This window comes from Pongo pygmaeus, chromosome 11 (assembly GCF_028885625.2).
Source record: "Pongo pygmaeus isolate AG05252 chromosome 11, NHGRI_mPonPyg2-v2.0_pri, whole genome shotgun sequence".
Taxonomy (NCBI): Eukaryota; Metazoa; Chordata; class Mammalia; order Primates; family Hominidae; genus Pongo; species Pongo pygmaeus.
In genome coordinates, this window is record NC_072384.2 from 58,322,953 (window position 1) to 58,335,220 (window position 12,268).

Consider the following 12,268-nt stretch of genomic DNA (forward strand, 5'->3'; position numbering starts at 1 on the left):
GAGTTGCTCAGGGCCTTCCAGAAAGCTCCAGAACAGGGCATTATGGTTGGGCTACAGAAGTTATTTTCACTGGAGATGGTGTGGGAGAGAGAGTATTGCCATAACTAAGCGTGCACTAGCTCTTCTCCGCTTTACCACACACACACACACACACACACACACACTTTATGAATTCACCTGTAAACAGTCAAGGGCATTCTCAGGTGACAGCTGGGGACAGCCATATCCTTTCCTCACAGAGGTTGGCTGTCACTCACTGCTTCACCATTCTGCACCTCCAGTTGAGAATGCTATTGGACTACCAGCCCTTCTCTTTACCCAGGGAAGGGGGCCGGCACTTCAGTCCTTCATTGAGCAGGTTGACAACTCTTGGAGTATGACCTGGTGCTGAGCCTGTCTCTGATTCTTGGAAACAAGAGGCACTTGGCTAATGCCCACTTGGATGTGGGGATGCATCCACATCCTCCCCTCCATTTTTTGGCTCTTGTTCAGGAATAAGAGAATTGCTAGAGACAATATCAGACCTTCAGGCAATGCCAGCATGAATCAGTAAGACAGTTATTACCACCTCATTTTGGCTTAGCTCAGTTTCCAGTCCTCTGGGACTGTTGTCAGATATATCCCAGGAAGATAATTGTTGTGAGGAAAATGGACAGAAGTTCAAGGTCAGCCACCACTTTCCAAGGGGACAGTAACACAGACCAGATGGTGGGTACAGGTTGGAACATTGGACTAACATTCAGGAGACAGAGATTCTACTACTGACCCTTACTAGTTCTGCAACCTTAAGCGAGCCACTTAACCTTTCCAATCCTTGCCAAATGGGCACAATAACACCTGACTCCCCAACTGAACCCTTTCAGTGTTGCGTACTGCAAAGAGGATAAAATGACTACTGAGATTGGTAAAAGCTAATTAAAGAGTAGTGTGAGGCAAGATGGTGCCAGGATGCCTATCCTAGAAGCTGCCAGAACTAGAGTAATAGTAGAACTCTATTAAGTTGAGACTAGAACAGGAAATTCAGAGAAAAGGTGGAGATTTGGGGCTAGATGGAGGCAGGAAGGAAACACGGGGAGGGTGTGATAAGAGGAATAAGAAACACAGATCGTGGCACTGCTAGATTTGCCTTTCTTTAGGGTGATATGAGGGCCAGCCACTCAAAGGAAGTGAGAAGGGAGGAAGGGTACCATTTTCTCTGTCTGGAGACGAGGGATGTACTGTGGGGGAAGGGAGGCTGCTCGAAGGGAGCCTATGCAGTGAGGACCTACGCATTAACTTAAGTCTACAATTACAGTCATTTAAATCACCAAGTCACAGGGAGTCAGATGTTTGGTATGAGCTTCAGATCTGAAAGGAAATTGGAATTCCTTTGGCTAGTGTAACAGCAGAAGAAGGTCCAGAAGAGAATTCTGTGGTGATGTGGAGGCATGTGCAAGAGGCCACAAGAGCTGCCCACTGTCCCTCCTGAGGAAGAGAGCCCAGCGTGGATGTGCTGTGTGGCTCCACTCAGGAGCCCCCAGCCATAGGTCATGGGCCCAGCAAAGGCCATGACAAGGAGGAGGGGCTGCCGTGGGCTGGGAATTCACTGGCAGATAATTTTCTTCAGCTCATTTCAGTTCCATTCACCAGATTCTATGCTAGGCACTGGGACATGAAGATGAATAAGACACAGCCCCTGTCCACCAGGATCTCTCAGACCAAAGGGAAACTGACACCCAACAAATCAATAACAAGAGAGAGTATAGATGCGGCTTGGTGGGGGCCGGGGTCATGCTGTGGATGAGGCTCAAGAACTCACCTGAAGGTCACGTGCAAGCCAAAAAAAAACCATGGTGGCTGTGGAGACCAATAACTCATGTGTGGATCTTTAATAAACAGACTTTCCTTAAGCTTATTATGAAATCTTCAAACATACACAAAAGTTGAGTGGCTATTATATTAAACCCTCACGTACCCATCACAGGGCTTCAACAATGTGGACCATCTTGGTTTGGCTACAGCATCCGGCCCCCTACTTCTTTGCTCTTTTCCCTCTCTCCTTCTGGATTATTTTAGAGTGAAGCCTAAACCTCATATCGTTTCATCTAGAGATACTTCAGTATGTTACCTCCAAAAGGTAAGCCCGCATGTGCTCTCTCTCTCTCTCTTTATCTCTTTCTCCTTCTGTAAACTGATTTTTCACCAAAATTGAGGAGAATCTTTCCCCACAGAAGGGAGACTGGCATTGCTAGCTATGCTAGGCACAAGAGCCAAAACCAACAAGACCCCCGGCTGAGCCAGGGAAGCTGAGAGAGCAGGTGGAATTCAGAGCATAGATGATGAAGCTGGCCTTCAAGTCGAAGGAGGGAACCAGGAAACACGAAGTTGCTGAGGACAAACAAGAGGTACAGGAAGAAAATGACAGGCAAAACTAGGTCTTGCCGAGGAAAAGATGTGGAGAACACTTAGAAATAGCTATTTCTGAGGCCACTCAAAAAAACACAGAGTAAGAGAGGAACAAAGGATGATAAATTATTGGCAGGAAAAACTAAAATCAATTTATCCAACAAACACTTGCCAGGTTTCTCCTGTGTGATAGGCTTCATTTAGATAGACCCCAAGTCCAAGGAATATGTGCCTAGCATTTGACATAAGTCGTGTTTTATCTGATTTATTTTATTTGTTTATTTATTTATTCATTCATTCATTTTGAGACAGGTCTTACTCGGTCGTCCAGGCTGGTGTGCAGTGGCGCGATCATGGCTCACTGTAGCCTCAATCTCCCTGGTTCAGATGATCCTCCCAAGCTGCTGGGACCACAGGTGTATGCCACCACATCCATGCCTGGCTAATTTTTTATTTTCTGTAGAGACGACATTTCCCCGTATTGCCCAAGCTGGTCTCAAACTCCTAGGCTCAAGCGATCCTCCCACCTTGGCCTCCAAAAGTGCTGGATTACAGGCGTGAGCCACTGCACCTGACCTGGGCTATGTTTTGTTTTAAAGAACATCTAGATGTCAGCTGGTGTTACCACCCCCTTTAGAATGATAAGATTGGCTCAAATTCCCATATTATCCCCAGTGGATATTCAAAGCCCTCTCCAAGATGTCTGTAAATTCCCAGGAGGGTTACACTGGTATGGTCACCTCTGATTTTCAGTGAATTCATTCATTGCTTGCTGTCCCTGTGCCCCCACCACCCTGATCTGGACCCAGCTCTTTTCCATGATTTCCGTAAAAGTCTTCTTCAGTGGGTGGCAAAATTTACTAAAGACTTGGTAGAGCATTTACATCATGGTAACCAGACGACATCCAGTAGAATGTCCGCTACCCTCATTCTATTTGTGTGTCCTTCCACCCACTTCCCACTGCCACCCCCACCCCACCCCACCCCAGGACTTCATTCACTGTTCATGTCACCTGGGGCAGCCTCCATCTTGCTGGCAGTACTCCCCTCTCCCACTCTCCCTTCCCTCACTTTTCTTCCCTTACACTGTTCAGTTTCAAATCGGCAATTCAGCTACTTCTCTGGTTGTTGGACCCCTGGAAAACCATGTCACCTTACCCCAAAATAGTCTTCTCACCCTCAAACAGCTCTGGCACCAACTGTCAGGATGTCAACATTTTTGTCCATATATGATAGAACAGATGAACAATGAATTAATTAGAAAAAATGAAATGATAGAGAACCTGAGACAAGAGAAATGAGAAGCCAAAGGAAAAGGAAGAGAAGTTTCAAATAAAATCTTGAAGGCCTGAAAGAAATACACACACAAAAGTAGGGCAAGCAGAGCTTCCGCTAAAAAATATATAAGACAGAATTTTAAACATGGTTTTCCATACAGTATTTCATGGAATTGTCACAAGAATTCTGAAAGATAATAGCTATTATTATCCTATTATACTGATGGGAAAAATGAGCCTCTGGGAAATTAAGAGATTCCTTAATGTCTTATAGTTTGTTAAGTAGAGAAATTTATCTGGGGCTCTCTTAATCCCAAATATAGAGCTGTCTCTGCTGCTACCCCATAAGAAAATAGGTTGGAGCTGAAGCTTAGAAGTCTCCAAACAGAGAGGATAGAGATGTAATTTTGACTTAGGAAATAGAAATGAATTTGAAGAGAGAAATCTGTGTGTGAGAGAACTGATGTGGGATTCACCGAATGCCTCAATAGGGAAGAGCCACACAAATGCAGCTTCTCAGAGATTTCTTTGAAAGGTGCTATGGTTTGAATGTTTGTCTCCTCCAAAGCTCATATGGAAATTTAATCTCCAATGTGGCAGTGTTGAGAGGTGGGGCCTTTGAGAGGTGATTAGGTCAAGACGGTTCTGTCCTACTGCATGGATTAATACATTCAGGGATTAATGGATTAATCGGTTATCATGGGACTGGGCCTGGTGGCTTTATAAGGAGAAGAAGGGAGGCCTGGGCTTAGCATGCTCAGCCCCCTCCCCATGTGTGATGCTCTGCACCACCTCGGGACTCTGCAGAGAACCTCCACCAACAAGAAAGGGCTCCCAGATGTGGCTTCTCAACCTTGGATTTCTCAGCCTCCATAACTGTAAGAAATAGATTTCTTCTCTTTATAAATTACCCAGTTTCAGGTATTCTGCAACAGAAAACAGACTAAGACAGATATAATGTGCAAGCTTGAAAGATCATGGAAGTGAACTGGGTTGTAAGAAAAGATCAAATGTACAGGATGAGCCTTCGAAAGACAAATGAAAGATAGAAGGCAACTTTGCACAGGACACCTCTCCTGTGTACAGCAAGAGACATGAGGCTGGGAGACATGTCAAGTGAGGCTTCGGAAAGGAACGAGGGCAGGGGAAAGATGACCTTGCACTGAAGTATTCATTATCAGACTGTAAGGTGTAGTAACAGAGATCTGAATGTTTCCTACAATGGCTTTGCAAATCAGTCTAAATCATTGCAGAAGCATGTTTTGAATGACCTGGATGCCTACTTTATGAGCAAGTGTATTACAGGACCTCTGGCCCAAGTTCGCACTGGGATTTTTAACCCATCAACAGTGCCAGTACTCTATCTCAGAGACCTATGAGAAAAGAAGGGAGGAGGACGTACAGAAATGTTCCTTGTGAACAAAATTTCATGATAGTGTGAAAAGAGACAAATGAGAGAACTGAGTCATTGTAAACTTGCTAAAGTTATGAAACTAGCCAGAATCATATCTATATTAGAACAGCCATTGATCATAAATAAAATAACTTAGATCAACACTGTGGATGCAGAGGAATTTTTTTTTCTTTTTTAAAAGAAGGCCTATCATTTATTCAAGTTAAAGAAGCATTCGAGTGGAGAGAAGAATGTTTATTTAGCTGCCCATGCTAGCCGTTTGAATATGGCAGGATTGAGAGGATCATAAGCAAAAATGCTAGAGGTCATAAAATGTAAAGTGCAGGATTTTATCATCTCTATGTACACGATGAAGAGATTGAAATTAATTTCTAAAAACATAGGAAATTGGGTAGAAGTGAAGAACAGAAGTCCTGCTCCCCTTTAAAGATTTCAGAAAAATGAAACATTTTCTTTAACAAATAAAGAGAGCTTTCCAAAGGAGTATAGCCAGAGGCTTTTAAGGATAAAATAGATATTGCTGCAGAAGTGTTTAAGAGACAGCACAGGTAAATAAAATGGAGGTGAAGACACTGGAGCAGAAATAGCGAAATTGAAGACCAGATGAAACCGAATGAGAAGGATGAGAGCAGAAAAGGTCAGGCAAGAACAAAAACACTCTCACCAGAAACCTGAGGTCTGGGAGAAGAGCGAGGACTGTCACAAGATTAAAATGGACAGAATAAGAAGGCACCAGAAGAGAGCCTTGAGATAATGGAAAGGTTTAAACAAACGTATCAAGTGCAAAGAAAGATTGAGTGGCCAGCTCGGCTGTAGGCTGACGAAGAAACAAGCAATCTGACAGCAGACATCATGGGTCAAGTGGCTCTGAGTGAGCCGGGTTTGGAAGGAAGGAAGCACCGTGGGTCTGGCAGGCGTCCTGCGTAGTTCCACCAGGCATTTAAGAACTGAGCAAAGCACTGTTTTCTGTGACAGACACTTGAGAGGAAGGCGGAGTGTCCTGTACAGTAAAACAAGGAGCTGGTGATATTTTCAAAAAAAAAATTAAAAAAAAAATCAGAAGGTGGATGCTGGGAAGTAGAGGTCACTATCTTTATAAACTTGTAGTTGGAGACTTTGTAGCAGAATTCTAGACAAAGTTTAAATAAAAAAAGTTGTCTGGACTGGTGTGAAATGACAAAAATGTCAGGGGCTTAGCAGGGATAATCAACAGTGGGGTTGGGGGTGGGAGAGGGGGATGGTCCCTGACCACACAAGCATTTGTAAAAAAAAAAAAAAGAAGAAAGAAAAGAAAAAAGAAAAAAGCCTTTTTGCTGTGTCTCCAAGGACTAGCTATTTGGCCTCCCTTTTCCGATTCCTGAAACACACCAAAGGGACTGGAGTAGCACAAATCAGTCTATTTTTATCAGGCAAGAATGAAGGCCCAATACTCCCATATCTTTTTATTATTCTCAAAAGCAATCTGAAATATAGGTTTTGTGTGAAATCTTCTGAATTTGATACGTTGGCTCAACTTTCTTATGTTTATTTATTTATTTATTATTATTATTATTTTTTTTTTTTCTGAGATGGAGTCTCGCTCTGTCGCCCAGGCTGGAGTACAGCGGCGCGATCTCGGCTCACTGCAAGCTCTGCCTCCCGGGTTCACGCCATTCTCCTGCCTCAGCCTCCCGAGTAGCTGGGACCACAGGCGCCCGCCACAATGCCTGGCTAATTTTTTGTATTTTTAGTAGAGACGGGGTTTCGCCGTGTTTTCCTGACCTCGTGGTCTGCCCGCCTCAACCTCCCAAAGTGCTGGGATTACAGGCGTCAGCCACTGTGCCCGGCCTTTTATGTTTATTTTTACTATACACTGTGCAGAAAAATAATTGAGTCTGCATGTTCAATTTGGCCCATGGGCCACCGTTTTGTACAAGCTGGGATTTTCACGCCGAGCCTGCACAACTGTCCTACGTTCCTGATGACCTGAGGGATGTAAGGGCAGGGCTTGCCTCTCTGGCAGGAGGGATGCAAGGAAATAGTTAATAACCTTAGAGTTTGGCAAGAAGTAGGATGTGAAGATGAGAAGCAAGTGGCCCACTTTAAGCAGAGGCCGATTTTAGTTTCCGCAGGTGGTAGCATTCTGGCAGTTACTGAAGGTTTACATCAGCACTGGCAAAATAAAACACAAGGTCATAAAAATAAAAAAACCAGAGAAATCTGATAATATTGATGGTACGGATGGATGAAGAGGCTAGGCCCATGAGGATTTCTGCTTCAGGGTTTGGAGGGTGTAGGATAATAGCTATCATTTGCTGAGAATTTACTGTGTGCCAGAGGCTGTCCGTTATATTTAATCTTTAATATTTACAACAACCACTTTTACAAATGCTGAAGGATTATTCAGAGGAGTTAAGGCATACAACACCCAGGCCCCTGGACCTTTATGCTTTCTCCTTTAACTGGAAATCTCTCCATTACTTTTTTTTGCCAAAATATTCATTGCAACACTATTCATGTGTTTAAAAAGCCAACAAAACGGTCAAATAATTCCACTCCTAGATATATAGCCAGAAAATAAAACACATATCCACACAAAAACTTGTACACAAATGTCACAGCAGCTTTATTCATAATAGTCAAAAATTAAAAACAACTCAAATGTCCATCAACTGACAAACAGGTAAAAAGGACGCGGTATCTCTATACCCTGGCATATTACTTAACAATAAAAAGGAATGAAGTGCTGATTCATGCTACAACATGGATCAATCTTGAAAACATTATGCTAAGTGAAAGAAGCCAGTCACAAAAGACCACATATTGTTCCATTTACATAAAATGTCCAGAATAGGCAAAATTATACAGGTAGTAAGTAGAAGTGGTTGCCTAAGACTCAGGGACAGAAAGAGTTGGAGGTTGCATTTTTAACCCTAAATATTAATAGTATAGGGTTTCTTTGAAGGATGCTGAAGATGTTCTCAGATTGATTATATTGATGATGGCACGACTCTGAAAATACTAAAAACCATTGAATTATACACTTAAATAAGTGAAATTGTATGATACATCAATTATCCCAATAGAGTTGTTACAAAAAACAAAAGATATAAAGAGAACATTGGTTTTGAAGTATCTGTTGCATGTCATGAAACACAAATTATTACCTAATAAAGGTTGGCACCAATTTTATATTCTAACTTCTTCACCAACCCAAACTGTGGTCCAATCCCCAGGCCTGTGGCCCTCAATATTGGGGCTTGGCTACACCTCGGGCCTTAGACTATCCAGGGCATAAGCATTTTGTGTGTGTGTGAGACAGGATCTCACTCTGTCATCCAGGTTGGGGTGCAGTGGTGTAATCACAGCTCACTGCAGCCTCCACCTCCTGGGCTCAAGAGATCCTCCCACCTCAGCCTCCAGAATAGCTGCGGACTACAGGTGTGAGCCATCATGCCCAGCTAATTTTTTAATTTTTTATAGAGACAAGGTCTCCCCATGTTGTCCAGGCTGGTCTTGAATTCCTGGGCTCAAGTGATCCTCCCGTCTCAGCCTCCCAAATTGCTGGCATTACAGGCATGAACTACTGTGCCTGGCCCTCACATAAGCATTTCACATACAATATCTTCCATGACAGCCCCACGAGAAGGGTATTATTATCATTCCCATGGGAAGGATGAGGAAATGCTTAGTGAGACTGCATCATTTACTAAACAATGAAGTTGGTATCTGGCAGAGCCACGGTGCAAAACCAGACAGCTGGATGTCACAGCCTGGACTTCCCACACAAAACCCCACATGCTCATACACTGTTTGTGGTATTGTAAATTGGTACATATTAACTTTCTGGAGGGTAATTTGACAGGCTGTATCAAAAGTTATTTAAAAAACCCATACTTTTTAACCCAGCAACTCTACTTCTAAAAATTTATTCTATAAAAATTATTGGACAAGTAAACAAAAATATATATACAAATATAAGGATGTTCATCAAGGTATTGTGTATATACAGCAATAGCCAATTAAAAAGACTTTTTAAAAGAAAAATTCTTATCTCTGTCCACAAAGGATTGGCTAAATTTAGCCCAGCACATCCCTCTGGCGGTGTAGCTGAGCTCAGGAAGGGTATGTTCTGTGGATTAGCATATGGGGAGAGCAGGAGGGGTCAGAAGAAACAGGAGCATAGGAAGGAAGAACCCTTCACCAAACCAGGTCGTGAGGCCCAGCCTGGGCTGACGTGTGTCACACTTGGAAAGGTCACCTCCTCACCACCATCCCAGTCTTCACGAAGATTGTAGAGCAGTGTCTATTAATGACAGAACCATTCTTCAATGTCATTTACCCAAAACATATCATCTAGCATTAATCTATTCATAGAATGTTTCTGAAATATTTTTAAACTAGTTTTGAGGGCCGGGTGAGGTGTAATCCTAGCACTTTGGGAGGCCAAGGAGGGTGGATTACCTGAGCTCAGGAGTTTGAGACCAGCCTGGGCAACACAGTGAAACCCCATCTCGACTGAAATACAAAAAAAAATTAGCCGGGTGTGGTGGCGTGTGCCTGTACTCCCAGCTGCTTGGAAGGCTGAGGCAGGATAATTGTTGAACCTGGGAGATGGAGGTTGCAATGAGCCAAGACTGCACCACTGCACTCCAGCCTGGGCAACAGAGCAAGACTCCATCTCCAAAAATAAAAATAAAAATGAACTGGTTTTGGGGCTGCAAAATACTACATCATAGTAGTTAAAGCAGCCGTGTAAGACTCTGGGTCTTTGCCAGAGCCACGGGGGACAAGGCCAGCCCCCTTTCCTTCCTTAGACCTTCCATGCTTACCTCCACCTCCATATTTCTCCTCTTTCTCCAATAGGAACAAGCTCAGCTGGGCGTGAGGAATGAAAGGCAGGTCCAGCCCTTTCACCATGGTTCTAGCTGGAAGGAAACAAGTGGATTTGACACAAGGTGCTATATATATAATATATATATATTATATAAATATATATTATATATATAATATATAATATATATATATTATATAAATATATATTATATATATAATATATAATATATATTTATATTATATATATTAATATAATATATATTTTATATATATATATTATATATATATTTTATATATATTATATATATTTTTTATATATATAATATATTTTTTTTTTTTGAAACAGGGTCTTGCTCTGTCACTCAGGCTGGAGTGCAGTGGCACAATCTCAGCTTACTGCAACCTCCACCTCCCAGGTTCAAGCGATTCTCCTGCCTCAGCCTCCCAAGTAGCTGGGACTACAGGCATTGCCATCATGCCTGGCTAAGTTTTGTATTTTTAGTAGAGATGGGGTTTCACCATGTTGGCCAGTCTGGTCTCGAACTCCTGACTTCAAGTGATCCACCTGCCTTGGCCTCCCAAAGTGCTGGGATTACAGGCGTGAGCCACGGCACTCAGCCTATATATTTTTAATTACTTTTAAACAAGGTGTAGTTGAGGAATCTTCTTCCAGCTTCATGACTGAACTATAATGGCCTGGGCAACCTTTTCATTAGGACTTCAGGGAAGCTGCAGACTTTTAGAAATTAATGGCTTGATTTTACCAAAAGGAAGATGAAAAAACCCTCTAGAGACTGATGAATGGATGCCGTTAAGAGTGTTTGATGAGCTCCACAGTGACACACCCAATTCATTTCCTCACCTATAACAGTAGATTGCCTAATGGCCATTTTGTACAATATAAAAGTTAAGATTGATCTTATGTTTGGGAAACATTTGTTTCTACAAGAAAACTCTCTTGTTTGTATTGCATCACCATAAATTCATGAAGTTGGTAACTGTGCAATGGTTACATTTTTAGAAAATACATACTGAAACATTTAGAGGTAGAGGATCCAGAACCTCAGATGGTTCAGATACAGTATGAGAGAGAAAGAGAGAGAGAGAGAGAGAGAGAGGAAGCACATGTGGGATAAAATATTGATAACAGGGAATCTGGTTAAGGGCATAGAAATGTTTTTTTGTTTGTTTCCTTGGAGACAGGGTCTCACTCTCATTGAACAGGCTGGAATGCAGTGGTGGCTCGCTGCAGCCTTAACCTACCAGGCTTAAGCAATCCTCTCACCTCAGCCTCTGGAGTAGCTGGGAACACTGGTATGCACCACCACGTCAGGCTACTTTTTATATTTTTCATAGAAATGGGATCTTGCCATGTTGGCCAGGCTGGTCTTGAGCTCCTGGGCTCAAGTGATCCATCTGTCTAGGCTCCCAAAGTGCTGTGATTACCGTTCCAAGCCATTGCACCCAGAGGGCATAGAGATCTTTGTGCTATGTTTATTTTTGTAATATTTTTAAAATTTTGAAATCATGTTTACCATTTGGGTGACAGAACGGACTATTTGGGCTTCCAACAGAAGCCCAAACCTCAGCATCATGCAATATATCCATGTAACAAACCTGCACATGTACCCCAAATCTAAAATGTATTTATTTATTTATTTAATTTATTTGTTTATTTTGAGATGGAATCTCGCTCTATTGCCCAGGCTGGAGTGCAGTGGCGTGAACACAGCTCACTGCAGCCTCGAACTCCTGGACTCAAGTGATCCTCCCACCTCAGCCTCCCAAAGTGCTGGGATTACAGGCATGAGCCACCATGCCCAACCTAAATTTTTTTTTTAAGGAAAAAAATAAAATAAAACTTGCCATCATTTCTAAATCAAGTGCTAAACATTAAAAAAGACTCTCTAGGCCAAAAACTAAGAATATACTAATGCTTCTCAAATGGTAACAAGGCACACTGGGAATAGTACTGGCCTACGTCCGACATTTTTTTTATAGTTATTTTAAATAGAAAATACACTTAGACGAGTGAAAACTCTGAACACTATGAAAAGGTAGGTACTGAGAACTGTCATTCCTTCCCATCCCCATCTACTCCGTTGCCTCTCACACTCTACAGGTAACCATATTTATTCATTTCTGATTTCTCTTTCCGGTGATTACTTACGCAAATACAAACAAATATGAATATATATTATTCCCCTCCCTCCTTTTTACACAAAATGAGGCATGCCGTACACACCATTCTGTGCTTTGGTTTGGTCACCTAGCAGTATATGCTGTAGTCTCTTCAGCCTGACATCCTTTTAGGATGTCATCCATGCCTGTAGAAAAGTGGACATAATTGCTGCTTCTATTTATTCACACAGAGAGT